Below are 11668 nucleotides of genomic sequence, written 5' to 3'. Positions count from 1 at the left end.
TGGGTTGGAGTTGGTACAGTACTCCGCCCCAGTGCCCTCAATTTTTCCAACACTCCACCCCCGTTTTGGAGGAGTACACCCAAGATCTGTTGGAGAAAAAGGTGATCAGGAGGGTAAAGTCCATCAAGTTCCAAGGGAGGCTGTTTTGTGTTCCCAAGAAAGACTCGGGGAAACTCAGAGTCATTCTGGACTTGTCACCACTCAACAAGTTCATAGTGAACCACAAGTTCAAGATGTTAACGTTACAACACATAAGGGCCTTACTGCCCAAGAGGGCATATACCGTCTCCATCGACTTGTCAGACGCATATTGGCACGTTCCAATAAGTCGTCGTCTCTCCCCCTACCTAGGATTCAAGCTACAACAAAAACTTTACGCTTTCAGGGCGATGCCCTTCGGACTAAACATAGCCCCAAGGATCTTTACGAAGCTTGCGAGCGCAGCTCTCAAACAGTTACGCCTAAAAGGGTTCCAGGTAGTAGCCTACCTGGACGATTGGTTGGTGTGGGCAGCATCCAGAGCAGAATGCTTGCAAGCTTCCCTACAAGTGATTCAGTTCCTGGAATATCTAGGCTTCATGATCAACAGAAAGAAGTCTCGTCTTTCTCCAGCTCAGAGGTTCCAGTGGTTGGGAATTCACTGGGATTTAGTGTCACACCGTCTTTCCATCCCGATGTCAAAGAGGAAGGAAATAGCAGGGTCTGTCAGGAGACTTCTAGGTTCCGAGAGGATATCAAGACGCGAACAAGAGAGGGTTTTGGGCTCTCTTCAGTTTGCATCAGTAACAGACCCAGTGCTAAGAGCACAGCTAAAAGATGCAGCGGGAGTATGGAGAACCTTTGCATCGAAAGAGCGAAGGGACTTGAAGAGACCGGTCCCACTTCGACTACGTTCTCTTCTCAGACCGTGGTCTCAAGCCAGTCGTCTAAAGAGGTCTCTACCTCTTCAGCCACCCCCCCCCCCCCCCCGTCAGTGACAATCCACACAGACGCCTCAAAGGTAGGGTGGGGGGGTCACTCCCATCGGAAAAAAGTGCAAGGAATCTGGTCCAAGCTATTTGGGACCTTTCACATAAACTTTCTAGAAGCTATGGCAGTACTTCTTACCCTGAAGAAAGTATCCCCACGTCACTCGATCCACGTAAGGTTGGTACTGGACAGCGAGGTGGTTGTGAAATGTCTGAATCGGCGGGGATCGAGATCCCCACCTCTCAACCAGGTAATGTTAGCCATATTCCGACTGGCGGAGAAGAAGAAGTGGCACCTGTCAGCAGTTCACCTTCAAGGAGTCCGGAATGTGACCGCGGACGCTCTATCCAGGGTAACACCGATAGAGACAGAATGGTCCCTAGACGCAGGATCATTTTCTTTCATCTTGAGACAAGTCCCAGAACTGCAGATAGACCTCTTCGCGACGAAGGACAACAAGAAGCTGCCGAAATATGTGTCCCCATATGTGGACCCCTCGGCAGAAGCAATAGATGCGATGTCCCTCGATTGGAACAGATGGTCCAGGATCTACCTGTTTCCCCCTCACAATCTGATGTTGAGGGTCCTCAACAAACTGAGATCCTTCAAGGGAGTAGCAGCAATAGTGGCCCACAAGTGGCCGAACAGTGTATGGTTCCCTCTGGCTCTGGAACTACGACTGAGGTTTCTACCACTCCCGGACCCAGTTCTGTCCCAGCAAGTCCAGAAGTCGACTGTCTTCGCTTCATTACAGAAAACCCGAACCCTGCAGCTCATGATTTTCTCTCCCTAGCGGTGAAGAAACGGTTCGGAATCTCAAAAGATAGTATCGACTTCCTGGAAGAATACAAGTGTAAGTCTACTAGGAGGCAGTACGAATCTGCATGGAAGAAATGGGTAGCCTTTGTCAAAGATAAGAACCCGCACGAGATCTCTACGGAGTTCTGCCTATCCTTCTTCATTCACCTCCACGGACAGGGGCTGGCGGCGAACACAATTTCTACATGTAAGTCAGCTCTAACAAGACCCATTCTATATGCCTTCCAGGTAGACCTCGCTAACGAGATGTTTAATAAGATCCCAAAGGCCTGTGCTAGGCTTAGACCATCAGCTCCTCCAAAGCCTATTTCATGGTCATTAGACAAAGTCCTTCATTTTGCCTCATTACTAGATAATGAGGAATGTGCGTTGAAGGACCTGACTCAAAAAGTGATCTTCCTTTTTGCCCTTGCTTCTGGGGCCAGAGTTAGTGAGATTGTGGCCCTCTCGAGAGAGGAGGGCCGAGTTCAGTTCCTGGATGGGGGAGAACTGAACCTGTTTCCGGACCCTACGTTTCTCGCTAAGAACGAGTTGCCCACCAACAGGTGGGGTCCCTGGAGAATCTGCCCTCTGAAAGAAGATGCATCTCTATGTCCCGTAGAATGCCTTAAGGTCTATCTTCGTAGAACTTCAGACTTCCATGGGGGCCAACTATTCAGAGGAGAAACATCGGGCTCGAATTTATCTTTAAATCAACTTAGGGCGAAAATTACATATTTTATTCGCAGAGCGGATCCTGACAGTTCACCCGCAGGTCATGATCCGAGGAAAGTTGCTTCATCATTAAACTTCTTTAACTTTATGGATTTTGAACACCTTCGTTCATACACTGGCTGGAAGTCTTCCAGGGTATTCTTTCGCCACTATGCTAAGCAAGTGGAGCAGCTAAAGAGGTCTGTGGTAGCAGTTGGTTGCGTCGTTAACCCTGCTGTTTAACTCTGCGAGGAACAGCGGAATCATTTGGGACTTGGATTCTTGGGTGAATAGTTAGTTATATATGTTGATATAACTGGTAGTGTAGGCTCTCAGAGCCCACAGTGACTGTTCCAACGTTATGGTGATGGTAACACAAGTACAGACAGGTGTGCCAAGCGTTTGCCAACGCTATTGTCAGCGAAGTAGTAACATGGATGTTAAGTTTGATACCGGGGTATGTGTAAGTGACACATATGTTTTCTTTCAGATAATCATTCATCCATGCACTACAGTACTTGTGAAAATTGTTGGTCATCCACCTAGCATATGTACATATTTATGTTCTCGGGAACCTTGCGTCTCCTTCACCTATATTTTTGATTTCATATTGTTTTTTGAGCATTTAGCCTATGTATATTAATCAGGGATATCTATAATAGCCTATTCCTTAATGCAAAGCCTGGATTATACTGGTTTATACTTTCCTTAGCAATAAGGACTCCACCCCTTTCTGAGGATGGTGGTAGCAGCAAGTTTAATCCTACGCAGATATAACCTTTTGTCTAATTTTACTTCGACCAGGGTGCTGGTCGGGACTTTTTCTTTTGGATACTGTAGTCCCGTAAGACTTCGCTTCATATAGAGTGAGACCACTATATGGTACTGGCTGGCGAGTGATTCATACATAGGTATATGTACTCTTCGTTCGTTTCTAGAGTCTAGTAGGACTCCTCCCTGTAGGGGGCAGGAAGCACTCTCATGGCTTATGATTAGTGAAAAGATGTATAACGGTAACATCTTAGGTCTGTCAGTCGAGTTGACTAAGAAACATTCTTGAGGAGTACGGCACGTATTGAGAATCCACAGATACAGTAATGCTCTGGTATACTTCCATCAGGACGACATGGCTTGAGCCCAAAAAACGGATTTTGAGTGAAGCGAAAAATCTATTTTTGGGTAAGATAGCCATGTCGTCCTGATGGACCCGCCCTGCTCCTTTTCAAAAATAAATAAGAGTGAAAAGGATAGTAGGACCCCTCCCTACATACAGTATCTGTAGCACCTCGTGTATCGCTACAAGGAATACAGATGGCGCCGTGAGCGGCGCAGGGCACGCTTTCGAAACGGGGAGGAGGGATGCCTTATGAACGGCTCCCCCCTTTCTTATCGTTTTCGTTTTCTTGCCATTTTACCCCTACGAAGTGTTAACTCTATTCGGGGTATAGATTGCTATGAGGCGTGTCAAGAATACGTCCACTGATATTTACGATATCCCTAAGGTCTTTTTTAGGGATACTCGCTCCAGGAGTTAGAATTCTGGGTACCTGAAGGTAAATTCTCTGGGAATATCGCCGTAGTTGTAATATACCCTAGGAAGCTGCCTTTAAGGAACTTCCATCAGGACGACATGGCTATCTTACCCAAAAATAGATTTTTCGCTTCGCTCAAAATCCGTTATATATATGTATATATATATATATATATATATATATATATATATATATATATAGATATATATATATATATATATATATATATATATGTGTGTGTGTGTGTGTGTGTAACTGTAAATTTGTAATAATTAGATTAGGTCATACTAGCTCGTATCCTTGCTCCTTTATTTTGATTGACTATGTTAAACAAGTACTGTACTGAGGGTACTTTTTATACCATATTTTGAAGAATTACCTAGGGAAGTTATATTAGCAAATTTAAGTTTTATTCTTGTGCTCCGAAGGCGAAGATCTTTATTCTAATTTCTAACTTTGCTATAATACTTCACTGTTCCTATCCATCACCATTGTTTTTAATGTAAAATTATTGTCCACCGTCTCACTATGGTAATTAGGACGGATTGGAAATAGAGCCTAAGAGCAAGATGGCTTGTAATATCAAAGCTAAAATAGAAGTTCAAAGTACTTCAATACGTTTGGAGTTTCATATCCCTCTGGATAAATGAAGCATTTTACCCAGATGAAGGTTTGTGAACTGCTTCATCAAAGTTATTGTCAGAGTGTTGTACCCCTGAGTGATTAGTACTCCATCCTCCCCTGATTAATTCTTTGTTGCATTTTGTAGGGAGACATTCCCGGGACAACAATTAATTCACATTCGAAAAACAATAAAAACTTGTTTGTTCCGTAACCGAAATACAAACCACGCTATTTACATTGGGTTTACCTTTTAGCGTAGCTGAAAAGGCGAACCATTAGAATTTAACGAGGGTGTATTACCCCCGCGCTAGTTAGCGGTGGGGGGTAGGGAAGTGGTAGCTAGCTACCCCTCCCCCCCTCACACACCGGTGAATAGCTTCACTTTCACTTTTGGCTCGGACATGGACAGACGTCTCTGTCATTGTCCTCGCTTGACAGCCATTGTTTGTTTTGTCTTTACTTAATCACTTACTTTTCTTTTACTCAATATATATGTAAACATTTTCTCATGTTTATGTATATATTTGAGTATAGAAATCAGTAAGTTTCCTTTTCAGAGTTTGTGCTTGTGTGTGTAGTGTACGATATCTCCGTGGAGCCCTCGGCAGTTAGGCCACCATGGTGTAATTTCATGGGTCGCGATCGAGTTTGACTTCGGTCTTTCTCTCTCTCTCTCTCTTGAGGTCGTTCACCCTTTTACTACGTTACTTACTACGCCTTTGTAGCTTCCTTCCCGTGTGGGGGGGGTTGCTACGCCGTACGTTTTGTCTCAATTAGTTTATGAATCTAATTGTATTTGTTGATTTTTCAGCTTTGTAGAACGATTCCTTTCGGGGTTTTTGTTCTTTCTTTAGTGTTCTTTCTTTTTTAAATTACATAATTACATAGTTACATAATTATAATTGTTATAATTCTGTGTTGGTTACAGCTCTCCTTCCGTGAGTGTAAGTGGTTGTGAGGCACGTGCCTTTTGTGTAATTCTTGTGTTCCTTTCCCTCGGGATTCCTCTTCGGAGCCTTCCCGGGGGAATGAATGTTAACAAATGATTTTTGTTTTATTTTTTACAGTTACCGATCTAGTTCCTTTCTGTAATGTGACAACGGAGTGAGCTGTCTTGTTGAGGCCTGGGGATTCGGCTGTTGCTGCCTCCCCTATAGATCTTCGTCAGGGGCGTGTCTCCTTCTTCTGGAAGTACTCCTGTGACGATTGACAGCTCTCCAGTTCATTTTAGAACACTCAGGAGGCTCGCCTCCTTGGGTGGGTAACTTTCCTTCCGAGGGAAGTTTTTCCCGTCCAGGCTTGAGTTTTTCCCCTCTTGGGGGGTTCTTCTCTTGCCTTTTTTTTGTGCGACTATGCTCTTGGTACTGAGCGGTTGCACCTGCAGTTACGCTCAAGGGGCTGGGCAACTGCAGGAGCCCCTCTTCGGAGGATTGCTCCTTTAGGTCACTGGCTGACACGTCTCTTCTACGAAGTGTTTCTCTTTCGTTCGCGAGAGAGTACACTCATAGAGACTCCTCTTCGGAGGACTTTTCTGCTGTTGTTGCTGTTGGCCTCCTTCGCCGTAAGGCTCACCGTCCGCTACGTCGTAAGGGCCTCCCATCTCCCTATAAGGGTGCTAAGAGGCGCCTTTTTGAATCTCCGTATGCTGCCTACAACTCCTTCTTCTTGATCTTCCGCCCCTGGTGCAGATGGACAGCAGTCTGACCTCGTCTTCTGACGGGCAACGGTCTTCCCGACGGACAACGGTCTTCCGACGGACATCAGTCTCCCGACGGACAGGCAACGGTCTTCCGACGGACATCAGTCTCCCGACTGACAACGATCCCTTCGGGGCAAAGGGTTGCCTCCCACGGGGGTTCTTCCCTTGCGTGTCAGGGTTCCCCTGCGCGCCCTTCTGCTGTGTTCTCTCCTGCTCAGTGTTAGCGCACAGGCGCTCTCCTGCTCTCCTGCTCAGTGTTAGCGCACAGGCGCTCTCCTGCTCATCAGCGCTTTCCTGATCGCTAGCGCTCTCCTGTTCGCCAGCGCTCTCCTGTTCGTCAGCGCTCTCATGATGATCATCTCTGCTGTTCCTGTTAGGTTCCTGTTACGCGCCCTGTGCGCCCACGTTCGCCCTCGCGATCTAGAAATTCGGTTCAGGTCTTGGACAAGGACTCTTCTTCTGCGCACAGGCTTCCACGCGTTGCCTTCTGCTCGCCAGCAATCACCAGCTCGCCAGCGACCATAGACGCGTCAACGTTCGCCTGCTCGTCAGCAATATCCTACGCTTCAACGATCGCCATCGATCTGCCACCCGTGTCAGTTCCCCTGGACACCATCAGTAGCAATCTAGCGCTCGCCTGCTGTGGACCACGATCTCCGGTAGCTGAGTCTTGCCATAGATCTTCCTACTGCTCGCCAGCGCTCACCTTTACTTCTGTCCTTCTGTGCGCCAGCTTTCTTCAATCGCCAGCGCACATCTGCGCGCCCTTTTCTGCCACGCACCAATGGGCGCCAATGGTTTTCTGACCGTCTAGGATCGCCTGATTAACCGCTTGCTTCAGCGCTCTCCTTCCTGATGCACCTGCGCGCCTTCTGTTAGCGCGATGCACGCTAACCATCACTAGTCTCTTTCGTGTTGGCAATCGCCTTCACGCCCGCGCGATTCTTCACCTGCGCGCTAGCGTTTTGTTAACACACCACCGCTCGCCAACGCACTGTCTCTTGCCGACGCGGCATTACTTACCGATGCGGCATTACTTGCCGATGCGCCATCGCTTGCCGACGCTGCATTACTTGCCGATGCGCCATCGCTTGCCGACGTGCCTTCACTCACCTACGGGGTATCGCTCGCCAGAACGCGCCATCGCTCGTCAACGCGCCATCGCCCGCCTACGCGTCATCGGTCTCCCGACCGCCTGCGCTCACCTGCGCGCCCATGTGCCCGCGCGACCGCACGCCCACGTGCCCACGCTCATGCGCGACCGCGCACATACTCTCCAATGTTCGCCCGCGCGCGAACCAACGCTTTTCCGTCGCACGGACGGACGGTGTTCCGTCGCACGGACGGACGGTGTTCCGTCGCGCGGACGGACGGTGTTCCGTCGCGCGGACCGACGGTGTTCCGTCGCGCGGACCGACGGTGTTCCGTCGCGCGGACCGACAGTGTTCCGCCGCGCGGACCGATGGTGTTCCGTCGGTGTTCCGTCGCGCGGACCGACGGGGCTCCGTCGCGCGGACCGACGGTGTTCCGTCGCGCGGACCGACGGTGTTCCGTCGCGCGGACCGACGGTGTTCCGTCGCGCGGACCGACGGTGTTCCGTCGCGCGGACCGACGGTGTTCCGTCGCGCGGACCGACGGTGTTCCGTCGCGCGGACCGACGGTGTTCCGTCGCGCGGACCGACGGTGTTCCGTCGCGCGGACCGACGGTGTTCCATCGCGCGGACCGACGGTGTTCCGTCGCGCGGACCGACGGTGTTCCGTCGGTGTTCCGTCGCGCGGACCGACGGTGTTCCGTCGGTGTTCCGTCGCGCGGACCGACGGTCTTCCGTCGCGCGGACCGACGGGGCTCCGTCGCGCGGACCGACGGGGCTCCGTCGCGCGGACCGACGGGGCTCCGTCGCGCGGACCGACGGGGCTCCGTCGCGCGGACCGACGGGGCTCCGTCGCGCGGACGGACGGGGCTCCGTCGCGCGGACGGACGGGGCTCCGTCGCGCGGACGGACGGGGCTCCGTCGCGCGGACGGACGGGGCTCCGTCGCGCGGACGGACGGGGCTCCGTCGCGCGGACCGACGGGGCTCCGTCGCGCGGACCGACGGGGCTCCGTCGCGCGGACCGACGGGGCTCCGTCGCGCGGACCGACGGGGCTCCGTCGCGCGGACCGACGGGGCTCCGTCGCACGAATGTCGGCTTGATTCCTGCAGTATCCATTGCTCGCCTACGGGTCATCACTCGCCGACCACCAGCTCTCGCCCTTCCTACCACGCTCGCCCTCCTTTTGCGCTCCTTCGCGCACTTCCGATTGCGTTCCTGTGTGCCCGCGCATGGGCACTTCCACGTTCGGCCACGCGCAAACCATTGATTTACCATTGCGCGAGCGCTAGGGCGATTGCGACCGCGATTCCCGTTGGGGTTTGGCAGCATGGCCAGCCTGGCGAGTTCTGGAGCGTATTTCCAGAACACGGCCTCACCCCGTAAACGCAGAGCATGGCACATGTAAGAGCAGGAGGAATCTTCAGGGAGGTCTGAGCAACATTCTTCTTTCGAGAACCTGGGTTAGCCCTTCCCCGTCATTGCCTGGAAGGGTTTTGCCAGGGAGCTTTCCGTTCGAGATTTCTCCATCGGCCAAGGGGTGACTGATTTACCCCTTCCTCTTCTCCATCTCGTGAAAGGGGCTTACCATGTCCTTTCCCTCCTCGGTTGCGACCCGAGGTTTTGTTCAAGGAAGCTACAGGAAGATCATGGGCACTTTCCTCCTCGGGCTCAAGCACCTTGGCGTTTCGTCGCCAAGTTTCGAACTTGCGGGCAAGCTCGATGTTGGACCATCTGGACGCAATGACCGAGTGCTTCCTTTCGGGTGTCTCATCCGTGGATGTAGACAACCTCAGACACCCTTCCATCCTTGGGAAGAGCTTGTTTGTGCCCAAGGACAGAGACATAGACAACGGTTGTGCGGAGGAAGTCGACTTCAGTTTTCACTCCTCCAAGGCACTTTCTTCCAGACCCTGCATGGCTCCAGCGCCACTTTCTTTCAGCCTCGTCGGCGTAAGCTATCGGACCGGCTACGACAACTGAGACAAGCTGTCCAATAGCAGTCCCCTCCTGTCAGGAACAGGTAGCACGGGAGGCTCTCCCGGGGGGGCATAATCCTAGAGGGAGCGGCAGAGTTTGCGAACTCTAGGATTGGCAACCCCTCCTTGCAGGTTTCACGCTGGGAGGATGCCTAAGGTTACTCATCCGGATAACAGCTTCCTGATGCCGATTCCTGCACGATCTCCGTGATCAGCCAAGGATATCGCGCCTGCCGTCTCTGTCAGCGAATTCAGTGTCACTGAACCTCTATGCCATAGGGTCGGCAAGAGTTTGCCCGTTTGGGCAGAATGATCCATGCCTTAGGAGAAGGTCCTCCATAGGATCGTCGACGGCTTCACCCCCCGGCTTCTTCAGTCGATCCTTTGTCGTAGGAAAGTATCTGAGACGGGAATTCCGTAGTCGACCTCTCAGCTCTGATCAAGTTTGTCGAACAAACTTCGCCCAGCGTGGAACAGCAGAATCGATCAGACTGGTAACGAGGCGACAGGACTCCTTAGGCCCTGGATTGGAAGGACGGGTACTTTCAGTTTCCATTCCATCCATCTTCCAGGAAGCTCTTGGAATTCAGCCTAGACTACAGGTATTCCTGCTTAAGATGCAGTGTGGCGATCCCGCCGTGGCATCGCAGGTTTTTCCCCAGAGAACTCTCCCTGCTTTTCTCATGGCCGCTCAGGAGCAGGCTTCCGCCTCCTTCGCTTTTTGGAGGTCTGGTCAACTCCGGTAGGCTCGGGTTCGACCTTCTTCAATGCCGGGACAAGCCTCCGGATCCTTACCATGAGTGGGGGTTCATGGTAATTTGCTAGGAGCCTTCTCTTCCTCTGCCTCAACATTTGGAGTATCTAGCCATGATATTGAGTCCACGGCCTTACCACGTTGGAAACCCCGCTTCTCGTCCGTCCAGCGAGGTTAAGCAACGTCGGGTCTGGTCGGTACTTGAATGGGTGACCGCCTGGGGACGCCAGATTCTGTTGCCGCCTCCTCCGAGCCTTCCCTTCAGTTGACTGTGGCAAGGCTGAGGAGAGTCGCAGTACCTATTTTCAGTCAGGCAGAGCTTTCAGCCCTACCTTGGAACGTTTCCTAGGTCTCTTTTCCTCATTGACCCGTCTAAAGTTCCGAATGGTCGCCTCAGGGTAAGTTCCCTGTGGGGCGGCCCAAGTTCCGGTGGTTTCAAAGCAACGATTAACCAGACTTTCTGGCCCCTATGGGACCAGCGGAACGATTAGACCTGCAATGGGTGTTGACCTATGGAACCTCTTGACGGGAGTGGATATTCTCGTCTTTTCCCCACATTTTTTATGCTGTTCTTGGACTCGTCAAAGAAAAGGGGGGGGGGGCATGTTCCGGTCCAGGCCTATGGTCAGGACCTGAAGGATACCTCTCCATCATTAAGGCAGGCTTAGGGGCCGTAGTCTGGCCCCTCTACAGATCCTACCGCTCCTGCCGAGTCGCTCCGTGCGCAACGACTTCATGGTACTGGCGTCTTCTAACCAGCAAGGGACGCATTTTCATACCTTCGCATCTTGCAGTAGAGATACTGAGATGATTTGAGATCCTCTCAATACCACCATCGGCTCGCTCATTCCGGGCAGAGGAATGTTCTCTCCGACTATTTGAGCAGAGCCTCGTAGAGAGAGTGTACCTGAGGGTCTTTGGCCTTGAGTAACCAGCAAGTCCTGGCCTGGGGGACCTGATCACGACAGCTTGGAATCTCAAGCTTCCGCTGTTCTTCCCCCCAGTCTCAGACCCCGAGACTCTTTGGCAAGATGCATTCCGGTGATGGTGGGACAACATCGACACCTGCGTCTTCCCTCCTTTGTTGTCTGTTGAGAATGGGTCTCAACAAGATCAGGTTGTCTGTCAACCTTTCAATGGCCCTGAGAGCTCCACTGGGACTATACGCAGAACGGTTTCCGGACCCTCTGCTTCCCCTGACGGAACTCCCGAGAGAGCTTCTCCCACGGCAAAGGCTACTCAAACAACCACACTGCAACAACTTTCACGAGCCGGAGCGTCGCTTCGGCTTCATGCCTGGAGACACTACGCCTCCTCCTCAAGAAGAGACGACCCGCTACAGTCGCGGGGCGGAGGTTGCGTTATCTGCGATAGTCATCCGCAGGGGTCTTCCAGGCGAAGTGGAGAGTCTTCTCTGGTTGGTGTCGTGGGAGATATACCTCTTCCCTTGAGGCCTCTTCTCCAGCAATAACGAACTTATTGCTTTTCGGCGGGAGGAAACTCTTTTCC

The 11668-nt window shown here is 51.7% G+C and overlaps 1 pseudogene; it reads left to right on the top strand.

The window, feature by feature from the left end:
* Positions 1–10282: 10282 nt before the first annotated feature.
* LOC137629877 (5S ribosomal RNA) lies at positions 10283–10401 on the top strand (annotated as a pseudogene).
* The last annotated feature ends 1267 nt before the right edge of the window (positions 10402–11668 follow it).

This window comes from Palaemon carinicauda, chromosome 37 (genome assembly GCF_036898095.1).
Source record: "Palaemon carinicauda isolate YSFRI2023 chromosome 37, ASM3689809v2, whole genome shotgun sequence".
In the NCBI taxonomy this organism is placed as follows: domain Eukaryota; kingdom Metazoa; phylum Arthropoda; class Malacostraca; order Decapoda; family Palaemonidae; genus Palaemon; species Palaemon carinicauda.
The sequence above is the reverse complement of the archived record's forward strand: the minus strand, read 5'-3'. Positions and strand labels throughout refer to the sequence as shown.